Raw genomic sequence first — 21,265 nt, forward strand, 5'->3', positions numbered from 1 at the left:
ATATATCAGTCAGTTCATGCGTCCAAACTTCGATAGCCGCCACCACGCGAACGTGGTCAAAGAAAGTGAATTTTATCAGCTGCGGCGTTTCACCGGCATAACGGCTGCATGCACAGCTTCCATCGTTAGTGATCCGCTGCGTCTGGCCGAGTAATTACGTGTTGCTTTTACAAAATGTGCCAGCTAGCATGAAAATTCGCCGTTGGAACCGAAGACAGTCTGTCTGGAAACTACCCAAGGAAGCGGATTAACATTGCAGCCTCTGGGTGTGTGCACCGGTGAGTAAAACATAACCGCTTCGCGTTTTCAACTTTGAATTTCTTTGCGTGTGAGACAGATAAAACAGATTCCTTTAGTCATTTCTGAAAAGTAGAAAATAATAATTATAAAGCTATTGCTTTCTAAACGGAATTCAAACAATGCTCTTGTTATCTTGTCACGTTGCTAAAATTCCCAACATGAGTACAGCAAAAATAATAAATCATTTTGGTTGTTACGACATAAATGACACACTGCGATAATTTCCCTGCACGTTAATGCAAATGTACTTCCGGGGATACAGTTGGATTAATTGCAGTTGATACATAACAAAATTACTGTGTTTATTACCTAGTATCTGGCAAAAAAAAATTGATCTAATCGAGGCTTCACTAAGCACAGCCCACACAAGGACACCATTGAAAGAAATGCACACTCAAAACAGTGTGTGTGTGCTATCGTGAAGCGTTTTGTGCTCTGTTCTTTGTCATACATGAATCACAAACTCACCTACACTTCCGCCATAGTAATTGAGGCTTTCTTTCGACTATAGCCTCCAAGAAGCTACTCATATTTGTTCACCCTTTTGGACTCTATTGCCTCAGGACGTAGAAGTCAACAGCCAATGTGTCGCCACTGGGCCAGAATCATCGCAAGGTATGTTTCTGAACACTTCGCCTAGAACAGTGATTTGTTCATTGATTTGACTAACTCTTGTTCCACCATTTTTGCTTGCATGTTTGTAATTGTTTCCTCATTTCACCTTTCAGAAAGACGGACAAAAGAGAGATTATTGGTCTGCGAGCTGCCCGCGCCAACCCATAAGACGCTCAACGGTCACTACAATCACAACAGGCCCTCTTGAACTATGTGCCTCACCATGACATGTTTGCAAGTTCACCATATAGAGGGGTCTGGGCCCTATGAGGAAAGAAGCAGTCTACAGTGTTGTATCGTACACTTAGACACGCGTAACTAACTTGATATATAATCATCGACGAGCTTCTAGTACAATTTAGTCATGAAACTAAGAAAGGAAAAGCCGGCGGCTGTGTTTAACTGCGGTCCCCCCCCCCCCTTTTTTTTTCTTTTCTCGTTTCACTCCATTGCTCAACAAGTCAAGTGCGGAATGCAGGGAAGCACAGCAGCGGAGCATCCGGGTGTCTAACCTACGATAAGGCGGGGAAAAAAGAGAACAGAGAAGTGAACAACAGGGAAAGAAAGAGATGGTAAGAGAGAAAAAAAATACTCGGCAACACAGGCGATACACATATATATACACACATATCCAAGTGGCCGCGCCGCGCTGGCGCGGCACTCTGGCGAATGCCTCTGAAGACTAACAGAAAAAAAAAAAATCCGCTTATGCAGTTAGGCAAGCCATCGTATACGCACATCAACATCGGCAACTCGCTTCAGAGCTGGTGCGTATACGAACGCAGAGGAAAACAGCAGTTCCCCGTTCGTGTTTATACTTGCGTTCTGCATATACACACACACGAGAATCTGTCTTTCTACGGCGGTTGCGACTTCCCTTCGTGCTAACTCCTTTTCGTCGTTTCTTTTTTTATTTTCTCCCCAGTGGACACGACGCATCCACCAGTCGGGCGGAACGAAACGAAGAAAGGCGTCTCGGTGAACAAGCACGCGAGCAGAACGGGCCGCGAGACATTCTATTGGTCTAACTTTATCAGTGCCTGTGATCCTATCTTTTGGAGCCTCCATTGTTGGGTTCAGCAACAGAAATGTTTGCTTGGCGATCCAAAATTACCTCATTGAAACCAATCGATTTCCATGTTAGATTGATCGTTCTCCCTCCCAACCATAGCTTTTTTTTATTTATCTTTTATTAATTATTATTGTTATTATTATTATTATTATCTTATACCCTGTTTTCATCTGATTATTTCCTTTTTTCTCCGAACACAAACCGTTTACTTGTAAACTCACACGCCCAAATTGTTAACTCCCTTGTTATCATTATTATTTTTAGGCACCTAATTAAACCGCCCGATTTTTGGCCAATCCCCCACTGTGGGTATGTGCCACGGCCACTAAGGACAACAACAACAACAACGACATTCGCGGTCGCTCTTCATGCGCCACCAGGCGCTGTTTTTGCTAAATGATGTGAATTTTCTGTGTACCATACGCTGGCGCCGACGTATAGGGAAGAAGAAGAGAGAAAGGGGATACTCCTGTGTTCGTCGATTTAACGCGCTGCAAACGCGAAAAACACGAAACTCGCACCAGTGAATGATGCTCGTGCAAGCTAATCTGCAGAATTAAGAACTTGGCCATTAAAAGAGGGAGTGAGAGGGGGAAAGAAAATAATGAAGCAAGGAAGTTGGGCAACCAAGGAACGAGGAGAAAATTTGGGCACGCCTCTCGCTTCGTTAAAAAAGAAATATAATAAATAAATAAAAGAAAACAGAAAAAAGAAGAAGAAAGTGTGAAGAAAAAAACGATGTGACAAATATTACTTCTGTTCGGGTGGAAGAATCACACAGGAATGTGTGCTTCGCCTTAGAAAAATTTATTATTGAATCAAACCGATTTCATTGATGACCATATTATTCTATTCATTCCTCCTCTATTGCATCATTGATATATTAAAGATAATTATTTTTTCCCTCTACGTAGCATGACAATCTACTGAACCGTTTCGATTTTCCCTCGCCTAAATTCATGTAACAAAATTTTAGATTTTTACCTCCTTTTCTGAACACATAAGCAAAGTCTGCCCGACTCTTGGCCAATCCCCGCGAGTGGGTAAGCGCCAAACTCATCAAGGACATCATCATCATCATCTTTCCTTTTCCTCTCTTACAAATCCACATTGTGAAGCACCTTAAGTATAGCGTTGTCAGGTAACATCGAATTTTATATATGGCGTGCTTGGAAAGTTGCAAAGCGAGATTAAGACTAACTGAAGCACGCATTAAAAGCTCACCCTTGCGCACCCTCTATAATCATCATGCATTTGTTGTTCTATTAAATGGCCATGATTGTCCTTTGGTCACTCTTGCTGTGTCGTCCTCCGTTGATTTCTACAATATGATTCTTTTTTTGTTGTCATAGTTTTTGAGAGTACTTATTGCGCTTGCATGCAGCTGCATTGCTGCACAGGGATGGATTTGTGTTCCTGCGGTACACGGGATACGAAGTGCCAAATCCTACTCATCATACATCTATAGATTGGCCCCGTGGAATAGAGTAGAGCTTACTGACAACAAGCCTCTTGGTCGTTTCCATCATACGGTTCCTCTCCAGGCACTAGTAGCCTGTCTCAAACAAGCGGATGAAGCCCAAGACGCCGGAACAATTATTACATGTGTCGATGCCAGACTTAATGGTTGTGTGCTGCGCAGCGCATTTCGATGCCTACAGTTACACATGAGGTGCACCAGACCTGCTCACATACGGCCGATCCCGCGCCACCAGCGCGCCTTGTCAGAATCGCCGACGTACGCGACGGCCTGACTTCATTGCTGCCGAAACCCCTTCATAAGCAAATCATTCGCACGCACTCCCAACGCAAGCCATCCGCGATATTCGCAAAGTACCTCGTTCTTCGTCGCTCGCAGATGCCATTCACAAGTCATGCCACCGCAACGTCTATCCAAATAAGCGTCCAGTGGATTGCGGCGGCTCTGTAGATGGCAATACCCTAGCGGATTCGACTAGTCTCCCTCTGTTAGGAATGACCTGCCGAGATGCCGCCATGCAAAGTTTTGCTAGCCAGGTGCGACAGCGGCGTCGACCTTTCCTGGAAAACCACCGCCACCCTCTAGCCACACGGCGTCACTGAGTCTACTGTGTGCGGAGAACAATACGTAGCGTCTTCGACCCTTTGTCGCGGGATTGCCGAGATGAGTTTGACGAACCAGGCTTTGTGACTGAACACGCCATCGCCGACCCGGTATGCTGTGAGCAAGGGAGTCCCCCCGAGGGAACGTAGTTGGAGGCAACGTCGCACGCGCCTTTCAAGACGCAAGACAATGGAGAACCGGGGACCACGCGGCGGGGGTCAGCTTGGGGAATAAGAGGCGCCTCCTTTGGTCAAGAAGTAAGCCCCGAGTTCTGCGAAGCCCGTCTGGCCTCGGTGGGGGCAGTGAAAGCTGTGCGTACGGGTGTGTGTAAGCCCTCCCGCTCAAAGGCGGCTCCCCATACAAAAATGCTTCCTTACTTTCTTTAGAACTTTTATCAACATCCTATCAACTTTAGTAACATCCTATTGACTTTTACTTTTTAGTAACGTTTGTCAAAAGAAAGTTGGTTACTTCTTTTCTAACTTCAGTATGTAAAAAGAAAGTTACTAGAAAGTTAAGACACACTATTTTAACTTTTTAAAAACACGATTCAATAGGAAGGTAATAAAAATAATTATGTTCTTAAAGTACATAACCCAAGTTACAAAACATGCATGAATATTATTCAATAAGGTTATAATTATTCAGTGAACATAGCTGGTGCAAGACAGTGTTGTTTCATGGACAGGTGTAACTTTCCACAATTTGCAATCAACTTTCTAGTAACACTGGTTACTACAAAGTTGTTAAAAATGATTTAGTGAAAAATGAACATATAACAGCATCTGAACTATAAATGAATATGCAAAGACTGGCTGCATTAAAAAAATGTTTTTTTTTTTTGCACAGTAACTGTTTTCCTAATTTTTAATCAACTTCCTAGTAACAGATGATAGCAGAATGTTCATAGAAAAAAAATGCTTCTAATACCGGACGCTAAGAGAAAATATGGTCTCACCAATTCAAGATGTGGGCACGTATTCTCGAAAACACGAGAGCTAGTGCCATGGGAAGCGTGTATATGAGCGGTGATCATGAATTTGTGCTCAGTAGGTGTCAAAGAAGCCCGTAGGCCATGCACCACCGCACTAGACGGCGCGCTGATCGGCTCGTGTTCGCCAACTAAAGCGGGAGACACACGGTCCGATTTCGTGTCCGATCCGGCGTCTGACGCGCCGAAACTGCAGCCCGAATCGAGGTGTTTTGCCGTGCCGAAGCGCCGGATCGGAAGTCCGGCGTGCGACAAACCGGGCAGATTTTCATCGTTCGACGTGTCCGACAACTGCACCGTCGTCTGGCCGCAGCCATTGGCAGCGCGGCTGGCATGTGACGTTCTCTGACGTTCCCTCCACGGAGGCGGTGCTGGCTTTCCGGTTTCTCGCAGTTATTCTTTTTCCTTGCCTGCTGCAGTTTGTTTCTGACATGAAATAGTTACCAGTTCAGTAAAATTATCTCGAACGTGTGCCTGTTACGCAAACCAGCGCCTTGTACATTAGCGCTAAGCTACTGGTGAGATCGGGAGCCGCGACGCGAGGGCATTTCGCGAGCAGACATCACACACCGACCGTCTGAGCGAGGCCGCTTGCACGTTTGCCCTTCGCAACGACTGCGTCGAGTAAACCAATTGTATTTAATTACGGCCGACCTAAGTGTACAGTGTTCATTGTTTTGGCAAAAATAAGCACTCTTCGACGAGCTCGGACTGGATCGCAAGCGCCGTCGGCTGCAGCGTCCGCCTAGCTATGCCTACCGGCCCTATCGCTGGCTTTAGCGGAGCCGTCAGTGGACAACGCGCCGTCGTGAAGTGTTCTGTCACTCACAGGGGCATAAGTTTATCGACAGCCTTCGCGTAAAGCGAAGCAGTGTGGTGCAGAGTTGTTTATATGCGTTTCTCGACGTGGATATCAACTCAAGCTGGGGAGTTGGATGTGGGCGGAGCTTACGCGCCGCTCATGCCGTAGCATGCAGCGCCGCACGTCGGATCGGACACCGAATCGTACCGCGTGCGTCTGTATAGCTCGCTCATGGTTCGGCTGAAGTCCCCGTATACACTTTATAAATAAGGAAGCCTACCTAGGCACTGTAAACCCAATTATTGGGGCCTAAATGCCTCTCCGCCTCCTACTACGGCTTCCTTTGAGTGACAGTCTGATCTCGAAGGCCATGCTTTTGCAACCTGCATGCAACTGAAGCAATTGCGAATCTTGAAGGCAACATCCGCTTAGTTTTTATTATATATACATTTCCTTAAACTTCGTATCACAAAGTACAAAGTACACACTTCTGGACCAAATAAATTTATTAAAAGACTCTATCAAATGTTATTAGGAAAAAACACGCAATTTTTTTCATTTAAGATACATTTTTCTAAAAAACCGCAGAGTGGCGCTACTGTAGTATTTGTTTGGTCGACACACCACGTTGGTTGTCGTAAGTGCTCCCTGCAGTGAGGTGGTATTTGAGGTAAATTTTAGAAGTGCCTAGACAAAACGTGCTGCTTGTTGTGTGCAGTGACCATCCCAAACCCTCCGGACTCGTGTAACGCCATTAGTTCGCCGTGTGTTTCGAGCGATCCACCAGTGTCGTCAGTGAGTGCCCTAGTACAGCTCCCGTCCGAACTGCCTTTGTTCTGCCGAGCTGCTGCCGGCGCTGTTCTGCCGAGCTGTTCTGCCGGCGCTCTCGTCAAAAGTCTGGTACTGGGGCTTCGAATTGTAGTGTTTGGAAGACTGTTGAAGGTTGTGCTTTTGTGGAGCTGGAGTTCATCGGCAGTTCTACAGTGCTTGCGCCAGAGAAACGTCGGTGCTTCTGTACCTGTTAGACGAAGGAGCGTTTGCCAAGTCTTGAAAGGTAAGCAAGTTTGGCGCTTGCGCGCATTCTTGAAGCTTATGATTTGCGTAATGAGCGTTGTGTAACTAGCTAGAGCAAAGCGCTTTCCTATCGTATGTTAGCCATGTTGCTGTGCACATTTAGCAAGCAATTTCGCGAAAGCTTCCTCTGATGTTACAGCGTACTTGCATTCTGCTACCCGCCTTGATTGCTATGCCTGAATGGGCACACAATTATGAAAACACATTGAAAGTTTGTGTTCGTTTGGCAGTGCGTAATAATTTGAAGACTGCGATTTTGTAGCAATACTTACCCCTCGATTCTATATCACTCTTCTCGCCCACCGCTAACGGCCGGCAGCTGCAGTACGTAGCACGGGCCGGGGCGTCGGTCAGCCTACTAACGAATAGCGCAAAGGAATACCATCGCTACAAAATCGCGGTCTTTAAATTATTACGCAAATTTTGTGCACAATGAGATGTTATAAACACACCTTGCATGTACATGAAAAAAAGGTTTACAACAGAGATGACATATATGCATGGGCACATATATGTGTCAATAAAATACTCGAGCCTCTTTCTGCCTACAGAAAAAGAAGTTATGTCTTACTCGAGGGCATGGCTGCTTGTAATAATGAACCTCTAAGGGAAGGTTTTCTCTAATCCCTATTTTTGATATCTAAATGCTTATGTGGCATGTACAAACTGCTTGCATCCATTTCTCATTGGGATGAGCTGTCTGAAATTTATTTTCAGTAATAATTGCAATAATTAACTACTTTCACCTGTCTTCTAATGACTAAAGTTCTATGCTTCTACCTTGACAAACCTTTTGTGAAATTAGTTTGATGAGGCCCAATATACAGCGCTTTCTAAATTGAAGGTATCAGTACCTATTAAAGACTACGCTAACTATGAAAATGCTGCTTGCGTATATTGTTTATTCACTCTGTCAGACAAAATCTTTACACCCAAGTGCAGTCAGTAAATTTAAAAGTGCATGCCTGCAAGGGGAAGTCAGAATTGTATTTGAAGACAATTGCATCTTGTTTGATAGTTCTTGAGCACTTGTGCGCCACTAATCGAGCACAGCTTGGCCCTATACTCGATGAGGCTTGAAGCTTTCAATGTCTGCTAATCACTAAAACAGCACCAGATCTCACTCTGTGTCAAGGGGTGGCACACATTTGCTTAGTTCTAGGCAGATGCATGTCTTTCTTTCGCATTGAAGTTCCCAATACTTTCTAGTCTTACGTAAAAGTACACAGCTCAGTACAATGCATGTATGGTATACGTAAGGCTGCTTTGTTCTTTAAACCGAATCAACAAGAAGCAGCGACTTCCGTTTTTGCAAACCTTACCCTACTTCCTAACCATTCCTTGATCAAATGCGTATAAAATGAATCTTTGGTTGTTGTATTCTTTCACAGGTAGACATCGGTGACGGTGTATACGTTGAAAAGGGCCTGCTGAAGAGGCTGTGCCTGGATGCTAACAACTCAGGCTTTCACTTCGCGGAGGGCCTCCTTAAAGCTCCTTTTTCAATAGAAGACGTTGAAGGGAGGTCCTTCTTTGGGCGGCTGTCAAATGCCTTCCACAGAAGGATCTGTTGGATTCCAAGAAGGTCAACACCATAGTAGGTATGTGTCACAAAGAAGCATCTTAATATTCTTTGTGCAGTTTTCAACAAAACTCCTTTCATGCTAATTTCAATGCTATCTTAGGGTATACTCCTTTCTTTCCTGCTGAAATAGCTATTAACCTGATTATAATAGCATATTATAATGCAAGCTTTGCCACCATAACTAGAAAATTGTCATTACTGTTGGCATGTGTATTTTTGTGATAGAGGCCCTGGTCATGTGAATGCACTGATAATATAATATCCTGTCTTGTGGAAAGCTAACATGTTTAGTAACAAGCTCACTTTGACAATGTCTGCCTGCACAACCAAGGCATTTTGTAATCTTGCTGTAGAACGTCCGTAATGCCTGTTCAACTGCTTACATGTTGCTTGTATCATTTCGTGTTTCTTAAGTGCAACATAAAAATCAACTCTTCTATGTACCTGTGCCCAAGCAAAGCTGCAGCATAGTTATGACTGACACCTTGCCTTTCCTAAGATAATTCACACATGAAACTTCCATGTACTAGTCACAATACGAATATCGAAGTTCATTAAACTGAAGTTGATTTACAGGTTTTGTTTGTAGATGACAATTGGTACGATAGAATTTATGTGTCGTGCATCTGTTGGTGTTATGCACATCCATCACGCTCCCAGCTTTAATGCACGAATTCAGTCATTTCATGCATTTTTAGGACTTTGCACAAAACAGCTGGAGATGTTTATAGCTCACAGGATTGAAAGCTTGTCTCTTGTGCACTTCTCATGGCATTTCTTGTCTCATGTCACTGTAGCAAAACTAATATATTGCCTTTTTTCTTCTCGTTTCTAGACTACACAACGCAACATTTCAGCCTACTTCCAGGGCAGCTGGAGAACTCGTCCCCCTTACTAGCCCGGGGATATTAAATGGATGTGTTCAAGCACAAATGGAAACCCGTCTTCTTCTGTTGCATGCCACACCTAGCCACTTGGCAATCACTATTCGCCAAAGACAGATAGTTGACAGGATGTTACTAGCAAGTCGTTAGGATATATAAAGGTGGTTAATAAATAGTCATTGCACAGTTTTTAGGAAGCAAATAAAAATTTTATTCAGAGATAATCAAAGCTTACTTTTGCAATATATAATTGCAAAAGTAATTACCTCTGGATAAAATTTTTATGTACTTTCTAAAAACTGTGAAGCGACTATTTATTAACCACCTTTATACATCCTAACGACTATCTAGTAATATCCTGTCAACTATCTGTGGCGAATAGTCGACAGGATGTTACTAGCAAGTAGTTAGGATGTATAAAGGTGGTCAATAAATAGTCGCTTCACAGTTGACACTTTCTAACGACATAAGATAATAAGCAGTCGGTAAGAATTCTATCGACATTTTATATCTATACTTTCAATTCAATATCGGTGGCCAATAGTCGGCAGGAGGTTACTAGGAAGTTGTTACGGTGTCTAAAGACGTTTTATAGAATGTCGATAGGTTTTAGTAACATTTGTCTAAAGACGGTTTATAAAATGTTACTAAAATTTTTTGTAAGGGTCGGCTGCGATGACTGGAACGTTTTTCCCTCACCTAGGGATCTAAGGAACACGGAGTGTTTATGAGCAGCTATTTGCCGCTGCTAGAACGTGCTCGGCAATGTGCTCGTGAGCGTGCTCGTAAGCTGTGTGCTGTATGCTCGTCATCGTGCTCGTGAGCTGTGTGCTCGCATGGTGTATGCTTCCTCTTGCGGGCTCCATTTGGGAGTCACGCTAGACTGTCGAATGTATCTTGTTCTAAGGTAAATATCTGTAAATAAACCCTGCTCGCCTAGTCCTGTCCCCCCAAGTTCCTCTCTAGGACCTACAACCCTTACACCTCCTACCGCGCACCATGCCCAATTAAGCTCGTTCTCGAAGACACATCGAATACTTGCTTCGAAAGAAAACCTCCGACGCAACGCACGAGCAATTATAACCCCCGTGTGGTTAACACTTCTCTGGCGAGCTTACTCGCCGAGAAAAGGTGGTGTTGCGGAGTTGCAGGGTTGCACTTACAGCGGCTGTGACCGCGTCTTCTCGCTCAACAATACCGATGCCCCTATACGGCTCGACCCGTTCGTTCTTCAGAGCAGTATTGAATGCATAAACGTAACGCACCTGTCATGCAATTGCCCCCGATTGTATCAAGTCCGTCTTGACCACCTCCGTGCGATGGACATGCCTTCGGCCACGACGTCCTCGCGACGTATGTAAAACGCAGGATACAAGGCCCCTACTACCATTCCCTATTGAACTATCTGCACTACAAATCTGCTTCTGCATTTGTAAATATACATTTATTACAAGGACACGCTTAAAAAAATGCATGAGAACCTTGGCTTGGGTCAACGCTTCTTGCGCGCCGCGTTCAAACAGCTTCTTGTTTCGAGGAGCTTCCCTTCGAAGTAGTCCTGGACCATCTCCATGTACTTTCTTGCCTTGTTCTTGATACGGGCCTTCTCAAGCATTGAAAAGTGCAGCGCAGTGAAGTCGTTTGTCGTTTTCCCCAGACGCAAAAATTTACACTCGTTGGACCGCGAATGTTCTTCGACAGGGTCATCGCTCGCCTGCCACTCGCACATCTTGTTGAGACACACATAGCAACGAGCCAAGTCTGGCTCGTTCTCGGTAGAGCAGTGGTAAAAACAGCCTCGGCGAGGCGCGCCGGCGTGCAAAAGCTATCGCGAACTGATAGCGGCCACCTCTCAAAACTGGCCAAGCGGTTCTCGTAAAGGTTCATGCTCGCGTCTGTCTGGCACAGCAACACCGTGTCCAATGAAAGATAGTCGGGCGGCTTTAGTTGTTCGGCCATTTCACCGTGATGAACAGATTGCGAGAATGATGATGATGAAGTTGAGGAAGCCTCAATTAACGGCACGAACCCACCATGGGGGATGGGCCACGAATCGGGTGGTAATATGATTGAAAAAATAAAACAAAACAGTTAATAAATAAATAACAAACAAAAAGGAAAATAACTGTATAACCGACGATGAAAAATAAACTGTGAATACATGAGATAAAGCAGTGGCCAACACTATAATCTGCCTTGCTTTGATAGGAATACTAAAAAGGAAAATTGTTGCTGAAATACTCAAAATAAAGGATATACTTCAACATGAGCAAGTTAAATTTTGAATAATACTACAAGTAAAATTTAAACTGTGAATTTGTGCTTTTACTCTTTTGAGTTTTTTAAATTGAAGTATAAGTAAATCAATTGTGGAAACTACGAAATATTAATAAGGCATCCTTTTTGTGCCACATAGGAAATTATAAATACCTAGGCCTTCAAACGGTTGGACCTGGTTTGGTATTTGGCCTTATACCTCAACCCCACTACGGAGGATCAGCCGTGAATCAGGGGTAAAAGAAAGAACGAAAATAAAACGAAGAAAACTAGAAGAGAGAGCAGAGAAAACTAGAAACTAGTAGAAGAAAGAAAAGACATTACAGAGATAATAATCATTGTTAATATGAATTGTAGGGATACATAAAAGAAGAGGTACTATTAAAATTTGTTGGTATTCATGGTGATAAAAAAGAATAACACAGAAAATGAACATCCAATGTTCCTCGGCTCTTCCTCGCTCACCCGCTATAAGCATCATGTCATTGTTGTTCTATTAAATCGCCGTGTTCGTCCTTTGGTCGCTTTTTCTGTCTGGTCCTACGCGAGTTTCTACGAAAGCACGTTCGCGGACTTCATTTGTGACAGCAGAACCAATTTATATAGGCGTATTACCCGGGCGCCTTGATTTACGGAAAGACTGTGAAGCCCCCGCGTGTTCATCTCTCTAATGTCATTGCACCAGCGAAAGCGCACCTTACACCTCCACCCTATCACTCCTTTCCCACCCCGTTTTCATACCTGCAGCCGTCTTCTGAATGAGTCATTCATCAATACAGCTTAGTCCACGTACACTTGAACGCGCCAAGCAAGCCCACCGGTATAACATGTTTCAGCTGTTGACTTTTCGTGCATTAGCCGATCGAAATTAACTTGAAAGCCTTCGTGCAAGAAAGTGAAGGCGAACGTTGAGCTATGGCCACCCGCAATCCGTGGGTCGGCCACCACGACACTTTTCGGATTGTAATATAACGAAAGAATTGGGAACACCAAGTGAGAATAACAAAGATGAAGCCCTTACATAAGACGCGATCGCGGCGCATCGCTGCATGCCAGTCGCATGACACGCTGCTTAAGATTACTACGACGTGCCTTCCAACTGACGACATCGAAAGCAAATGTGTATACAGTCACCCGGCAACGAGGGAGAAAAAAGAGACGCCGCGTGGAGAAAGGGGGGGGGGGGGCATGGTGTGGTCACGCTTGCGCGGCGTCAAAAGCGCGCATCAGCACGAGCATTGGCGCCGCGCGCAGACCCTCGTTTGTCACGTATATAACAACCCGGTATAGATACGTCCGGCCGAGAGCACGCTCACATAACATTACGCTATATAGGGTCATGCGGGATATCGGAAACGGGCGTCTCTGTGCATTGCTTGGGGAGATGATCAGGACAGCTATTTTGCATAAGATTGCCGCACTCGAAATTCAACCAGTGTGATCCGCTCGAAAAAGTAAGAAAACGCAACGCAGAAATGGTAACGCTCTTTGAAATCACCTAACCCGACCGCAAGATGAGAAAATGAAACCGCGCTAAAAGGAGAAAAAAAACTAGTGCGCGTGCGTGTCCCACGCATGGCCTTGGAGGATTTTGCTATGGGCATGCATCCGCATGCTCACGACAGTATAGACAAGAACGGCACCGAGAGCGGCGCTGCTGCGCCGGCGTTGAGAGCGCCGCATGCGGAGCAAAATTCTATTAGCCGGTGGTACCCCTCTCCCATCTCTCGTTCGCGCCGCCTTGATTGCCTCCTGCACTGCGCGTGTTTGGGCACGTTTCGCGCCGCGCGCGGTGTGTGCGCGTGGACATTTCTTTCGAAGGGCGGTGTACAGTCTCTCTCACATTGAGGGGAAAACTCGAAGCGCATTGCATCGCGATGCGGCGAGCGCTTGAGTCAAGCGGCGGCAGCAGCTCGCGCAGATGCTCGAGGGGCGGGATCTTGAACGGCGTCGTCTGCTACGGCGACGCACGCTGGCCGCATTGTCGAGAAACGTTCTACTGTCAGGTGCAGGGCGCTGATCACATCGTTACTGCGTGAAAGGAGCCGGTATTCTTTGCTAAGCGTTGCGCGACGCCCACTGATACGCCTTGAATGTAAGTTCATCGCTGCATGGCAGTCATAGACGACGTACTGATTTCATACATTCTTGACGGCCCGTTTCTGGAAGGCGACTATATATTCTAACGCGATAGGACGCCGATCCACACTGCTCGTGCTCTGCAAGAACTGCTAGAAGAGCGCGCAGTCACTCTCTTGGAGCGGCCGCCTCAATCCCCGGGCGCCAACATCATTTAAAATGTCTGGGGCTCGTTGAAAGTATCGCTGGCGCAACATCCCCTCTATCAGTCGCCCGAGGATAGGCTTCGATCCACCATCGTCAGCGACTGAGACGTGCTGCGAATGAACACATCCCTGATCAAATCATTCTACACTTCACTGCCTTCCAGGATGAGCGCTGTCATCGCTGCCGCTGGGGACATGACGAGATACTAACTGAAGTTCCGAGCGTGACGTGTCCAATTCCCCACCGGCGGGCAGGGTCTGTCTGGTGTAGCGAATGATTATCGAGAAAAATCACTTCCAGCTCATTGTCTGAACCTAAAACTTTCATTTAATCGTATCCGTTTGTTTCATCGTGTTCGACTCCCATTGTTGAGTGCTGTTTTCTTTTCGAGCCAAACAAAGACTGAGCACGTTGCGCGCACATCTTGGTGCGTTTTGTCGCTGCTCATTACGGTAGCACACACAGTGAAGAAATATACGTGCACACGCTCAGTACTCCGGCCTTTCGAAAGAACAAATGAACCATGTTGTCAAAAGAAGTTTGTGGAACTCCATTCTCGCCAATGAAGGATCAGAGTGTGGCGACGCACAACGTTTAGTAAAGAATATCAGCTCAGTTCCCGCAGTACCGATGAAATCGGTGCATTGCCCCTGACAGTACCACGCTTCCCGAAAATGCGGCCAGCGCGCGCCGCCGTAGCAGACGACGCAGATCACGACACTGCCCCTCAAGCGTGTGCGCCTGCTCGAGCTGCTGCCGCCGCACGACTCCATTGCTTGCCGCATCGCGACGCAATACGTTCCGAGTTTTCCCCTTAGTGTGAAACAAACTGCACACGCTATATTTGCCTTTAAGAAGATCGGTACGCTTGACGATTATTTTTATGGCTGCAATGCGGCGAAACGGCAGCGTCTGCTTAACCATGTAAGGGACGCTGAGCAGGTAATTGGAAACGACATCGTATGTGCCGCCGGAAAAATCGTCAACACATACGATGCGGCACATACATACGGCACCTACGAGCTAAAGTCATTTTTGCAGTTTCTCACATTATGTTTGCTACAAATCCGTGTTGTCTCTGATGGCGACAACGGACTTCTATCGACACTGTGCGGAAATAAACTATATATATCGCTGCATAGCACAAGTACGACATGCGCACACAACTTTAACTAGTACGTCCCCTACAATATGGAATAGAGGCAGCAATGTAGACAGCTTGGTCATTTTTTAACAGTATACTCAAGAGACGGAAGTTGAAAGTATTATTAATCATTCCTGCTTCAGCAATGCCGGCGCGACCAAGACGCGGGTGTGTATCGTCCAGTAACCCGATCGATCGGTGCGGTGGTGAAGCGGGAATGAACTCCGGTCATGTTCAATGCATCATGCACATATTCAATTTCTCGGCACGCGTGAACTTCGGCCACTGCTAGCGCATACAACAGACGTGGTTTCCATTCTTAGACAGCGCACACACAAACGAAACACGAGAAAGAAGACAGGACAAGCGCTCGTTTAACTTAAAGTTTTTATATGAATAAAAGGATTATGTACCGAGTAATTATTAATTTCACGTGGGTTACATATAGAAACCGTCATACACTCAGGAGTGATCAATAAACGAGCTCGCTTCGTTTGCCAGATGTTTACTTCGCTCGGCGCATAATCATGTCTGTCGTCTGCTTCTTTCGTACCATTTTCTTGTGAATCGGCAGAATTTCACTGGTGGCATCAACCTTTTCATGTTTACATTGCTGTCATGACAGTTAACAACACAATAATAATTTCCGGTCATCCGAAGAGGCGCCGTCGCAAACATGAGACGTTTCGCGCGCAGCGCGAACTGAACGCGGGCGCGACCGCGAAGGGAAGCGGCGACGGAAACCACCGTTGGAGATGAAATCGTGCCGCCAGGGGAGAAACGAGCGCTGGCGTCTAGGATGAAACTTGGCGTGCGGACGTCTATACAGTGCAACCTGTACTACGCGCGGAAAGTCCGGGCTGAGGGCCGATTTACGCTCAAACCGCCCATGGCCGCACGCCGCACCGCAAGCGAGCGGTTCGCCAGTAATGGCCGACGTGACGTCACGAGAGGCGGTCGTGAACTTTCGCCTCCGTGCGGCGGCCGCATGAACATGGCGCTGGTTCGAAGCGAAGCGGAGCGCGAGGCCTAGACCGCTAGGCTGCCGCGGCAGTTTGTTTTTTTGTGTGGTTTATTGTGATCACTGCAAGAGCTATTCAGCACCTGCAAAGCTATTTGTCTAACACAACAAGCAGCTGTACTCTTCCTGACCTCTTCAGTCCGTGCGATCGCCAGAGGAAACAGACGGATGTGTGTTGTGTTTACGCGAGGATCGGAAGGAATGAAGCCGCCGATTTCGTGTGTTTTAGGCCGTTTTTTGCACGTGCATTACAAACGTGAAGGCCATCGCTCACACCTGCATTCTAAGCATGACACTAGTTCGGTACGCGGCAAAATGAAAAGATTGCGATCGCCCTCCTCAGCATATGGTGTTCGTAGGTGTGTGTGCGCGCTTCATCGATACGAAGATTGCAAGTTTGTGCAGTACTGGCTTGTGTTTCAGAAGCGATGGCACGATGTGTAGCGATGAGCTTCATTATCGCCTCATCGCAGTCATTCGTAATGTGCTGTTTGTGTCTACCTTCGTTTGAGCTGTTTTGCGGGCTGCGATGCGCATTGGTGACCGCGAACACGTACAGAACGTTCGAGCGCTAGGGTTCTTACTTTTACGAAGCGTAAGTGTACTGTGATATGTACGTGCAATGTGTCGCAGTGGTGCTAGGTGTATAAGTGTTCGTATTATGCAATATGCATATGTTCTCAAGTGAACAGTGCATAAGCTTTGCGGGCGAGTTTTGGTTCCGGCCCTTTCTGCCTCGTTCACGTATCTTGTGTGTTTTTCAGAAGTTATTTCTGTGCTACGAAGGTGTTTGTAATCGGTGAGGGCAATATAAGGAACAGCTTAAAAGTTACATGAGTACATGCGCGCTGTCGTGAAATGTGGACGCGCGTGTGCACTGTTCTCATGAACGCAAATTTCGGGCACTCTTCATTTTTGTCATGTGGACATTAGTGTAAACAGCGGAAATCCTGAGGCGTATTTCTAGATTAAGCAAAGTATACATTCTTATACTGAGAGATGTGAGCGCCTTGCATGTGCAAGAAATTCAGCTGCTTGTTTCTTGTTAGTGTCTGAGTACACACTGTTAGTGCCAACACCAGTGACACAGCATGATAAGCATATAATGTGTGAAAACTAGATACTTCATTTTGATTCTTGACAATTTGCATTTTTTGATAGCAAGCCATATGCATGTAACAAAGCATGAAGATTACAACACAACTGGTATGGTCAATATATAATTCGAGGATTGTAGCAGAAGAACTTAAAGAATGCGGACACAGAAGGAACGACTATAGTCGGATACAACTTTAGAAAAAATGGGAGGCCCCGCCCAGATGACCAAAGCGCGATGTCCGATTGCCTCCGTGACTAAAATAATTCCACTAAAAAAATTGTGCTCCTGAAACGCGCAGTTTTAGGTATAAATAAAGACTTCTGTATTTTGATAACTGGTTTAGTAGAGCTCTCATGTGCTACAGCACATGCCGGATCGCGACCGAAAAATAACCCCTTGCCATCCACAACGCTGCCCGTCGTCTGCTCTTTAGCTTCATTGCAAGTGACAAAAGTAGAAAGAGCAGCTTTGGCTTTTGCGCTTCTTTACATGTACACGGCACATTTACTACTCTTGTTCCGAGCTTGAAATGAATCAGTTGCTATTGAACAAGTACTTATATAAAGTAATGCATTTATCGCAACCATTACAAACTCAAGATGCTCCGTGTCAGCGAAAGCACAGTGTTCAAGGTGAGGAGGGAGGTCAAAGCTTCGCATATTTCGGGTGGCAAACTGTTGATGCCCTCGCGAAAGCACCCACAAAATGCGGAGAAAAGAAGATGCAGCACAAAGTATGACACGTTGTGTGCACCGAGGTCGTGTGCACAATTTATTTCGCCGCAACGAGATACCGACGGTCGAGAAGATCACTAACGAGTTCGCGAAGCGTATATGGTGTTATGTTTTTGCCCTGGGATTTGTCTGACGGAAGGCCAGTGCTATGGTGTGCAACATTCATCCCCGCATGGTCCCTGCTTCGGGTACACGACTACGTGCACGGCTCGGGTTTCCCGCAACTGCACGGCGTCCGCGACGGAAGCGGCCACCGGATCACGGACTGCTATTCGGCCCCTCCCCGTGCCGGCAGCAATGCAACCCCCTCCCGCCTTTGTTCGGCAGCGCCCGCACCACGAACAACTCCCACTGTGTTTGGGACGGTTTCCAAAGGAGGGCTGTGTTTCGACCCTGTGCCTTACAGTTGGTTCCCTTTGTCCTATGCGGGCCATAAAACTTCCCTGGCGCACCATTCTGATTGACCGCCAGATCGGCCTGACGCCACAGCGCAGTTTGAGAAAGTGCCGGCCACCGAGAGCGGCGTTAGGACCACGGAGGCTACCCAGACCCTCTCTCTCTCTTGACCTTGTTTCGTCCTTAGGGACTGTCTGGGGAATCTGTGGACTGAGGGGTGTTATTTAAGCAGCTTGCAGCTGCTCTGTTGGTCTCTCTCCTGATAACGACGACAACATGTAAACATTGTATAAAGAATTCTTCACCGAGAAAGCTCTCCTCATCTCTGACTCTGCGTGAAGTGGGGTCCAGACCTCCTGCCAGCCTCACACACCTCGACACACGCAACAATGGATCTCCCATCACTGAAGCGGTGTACTGTGTGTCGCCTGCTTGTCGAGATCTAATTCAAGCACGAGAAGAGGAGCCGCAATTCGCTACTGATCGACCGGGATGACATTGCTGAATGGCGGAATCTCTACCTTCGTGACGTGGAGCGCTATGGGCAGAAGGCCGAAAGATCTTTTTCCTGGATGAGACATGGGTGACGGCGGTACACACTGGGTCGATCGTGTGGACAGACATCGTGGTGCAGAAGCGCGGACACCTATACGCTCGAGCAAATGGCCCGTCGACGGGTCTACAAGAACCTTCTGGAAAAGGCCTGTGCCTGATTGTGACGCACATTGGCAGCGAGGATGGCTTCGTCGACGGCAGCTTAGATATATTCCGAGGCCATAAAAACAAGCGACTACCACGAAGAAATGGACAGCAATCACTTCGAGGGATGGTTTAATGACGTTTTGCAGAAGTTGCCTGCTGGTAGCGTCATTGTTTTGGGCAATGCACCTTACCATTCCCGGCGAGAAGAGAAATAGCCGACAACAGCTTGGAAGAAAGAAAAAATACAGGAGTGACTCAAAAGCAAGAACAACACCCACAGCGAAAGGGTGGTTAAAAAGCAGCTGCTTGAGTTGGTAGCATCTGTAAAGCCACGCTTCCTGAGCTACATCGTAGACAATGCAGCTGAAAGAGCCGGCTGCATTGTACTCAGGCTCCCACTGTACCACTGCGAATTAAATCCTATCGAGCTCGTGTGGGCAAAGGTAAAAAATGGCATAGCTGCGGACAACAGAGACGTCAAGCTATACACGGTCTAATACGTCTTGAGGGAAAAAATTAAGCACATAATGGTGGAAGACTGGAGGAAGAAACTTCACCATGTCATGGACCTGGAGGCAAATGCAGGCTTGATACGTCTGGAAGTGACCACATCCAACCCATCATCATCCAACTGGGTGAAGATGACAGTGAAGAAAGCGACTCCGACTGCGAGCTGTCCGGCATTGAGCCACTGGATGAAGCATAACAGCTTCTTATTAACGAAAGAACAGCCCTTATTAAGGCTACCAAAATATTGTCGGTGGGTTCGCAGCAGCTAAGCATTCTCCCGTGACCTCTCAAATAAATAAGCAGTTCATTTGATGACATATTCCTTTTAATGGAAGCCCAATTCTGAAAAAGCAACGGCCTGCCCAGATCGTGCTCAATATAAGTATTGGCACGGAAACGTGCTGAAATGCTGGAAAATCAGAATGCAAATACACTTGTTAACCCTGAATAACTGTGCGGCCCAAAATGCTCATTCGGGCAGCCACTGTCCAGCTTCACACGAAAAAGCAGTAGTCAACGTGAAAGTGACAGCCACACCAATGCGCACACCAAAGTACATTTGCTTTGCGTGCAGTTTCGCTGGCCCTACTCTTATTTCCAGCCTGTTGAGATGAATAATGCCAATGTCAGAAGGCCCAAAATACTCTATTGGGCAGCCACCTACGAGCATTATGGGCCCTGTGATGAGATAACAGTCGTCAGGGCATGCTTGAAAGGCACCTTTAGCATCTGCACTTCAAAGCGCAGCCATGTCGTAGCCATTGTAGGTGAAACAGTAGCAATCAACGCGAAATTGTCCGCCACTTTTAGCCGTTTGCATGCAAAAGCACACTCATGTGGTCGCATTCTTTATCTTGGTTATATGGCTCAGACAAGTAATGTGGACAAGAGAACAATTATCAAACATCATTAGCTTAGTTAGGCCCCTAATACTCATTATGGTAACTATTAATATTAGTAGTCGAGGGCACGCTTGAAAGGCACCATTAGCAGTTTGCACGTCAAAGCACAGTCAAGCTGTCGCCACTGTTGGTGCAACGGCAGCAATCAACGCGAAAATGACAGCCACTGTTGGCAGCTTGCATGCAAACACATGTTAATGTGGTGGCATTCCTTATTTTGGTTATCTAGCCCAGGCAAGTAATGCGAATAAGAGAACAATTATCAAACATCATTAGCTTAGTTAGGCCCAAAATACTCAGTCGTGTAGCTATTAATAGCAGTAGTTGAGGGCACGCTTGAAAGGCACCATTTGCAGTCTGCACATCAAATCACAGTCATGCCGCAGCCATTGTTGTATTTGTTTATCTGACCGGGCATGTAACACCAATGTTAGCACAATTATTCAATCTAAATAGCTCTGCTAGCATTGTTTGTACTAAAAAATGCTGAGTGAAGTTGAATGTGTTTTATTGAGGTAATTATTTAATTCACAAGCCATCGGCACAGCGATGGACAGCCACGTTCAGACAATGACATATATGAAGTAATAAATGGTGAAAGTTGCAAAAGCTCTCAGTGCACTGCTTTGCCGGGCTCCATTCACTGGAAGATGTCTTTGCAACGATGAAAGCATCAGACAGGAAATGATACCCCACTGCACAATGTTATTCATGTCGAACATTTTTACCATCATATGTGATGGGCAGCGAAACCGTCTGTTTACTAAGACTGAATGCATGAAAAATGC

General features: G+C 46.2%; 1 protein-coding gene and 1 long non-coding RNA gene across 2 annotated transcripts in view; one reads left to right on the top strand and one right to left on the bottom strand.

Moving 5' to 3' along the window:
* The window catches only part of LOC135920057 (phosphatidylcholine:ceramide cholinephosphotransferase 2-like), a 374,214-nt gene that overhangs the window by 259,625 nt on the left and 93,324 nt on the right, over positions 1-21,265 (bottom strand). The window lies entirely within an intron of this gene.
* LOC135920037 (uncharacterized) lies at positions 6,463-9,455 on the top strand. Its single transcript, XR_010570134.1, has 3 exons — positions 6,463-6,917; positions 8,329-8,538; positions 9,358-9,455. It is a non-coding gene; the product is annotated as an uncharacterized lncRNA (long non-coding RNA).

This window comes from Dermacentor albipictus, unplaced genomic scaffold (assembly GCF_038994185.2).
Source record: "Dermacentor albipictus isolate Rhodes 1998 colony unplaced genomic scaffold, USDA_Dalb.pri_finalv2 scaffold_20, whole genome shotgun sequence".
NCBI lineage: Eukaryota > Metazoa > Arthropoda > Arachnida > Ixodida > Ixodidae > Dermacentor > Dermacentor albipictus.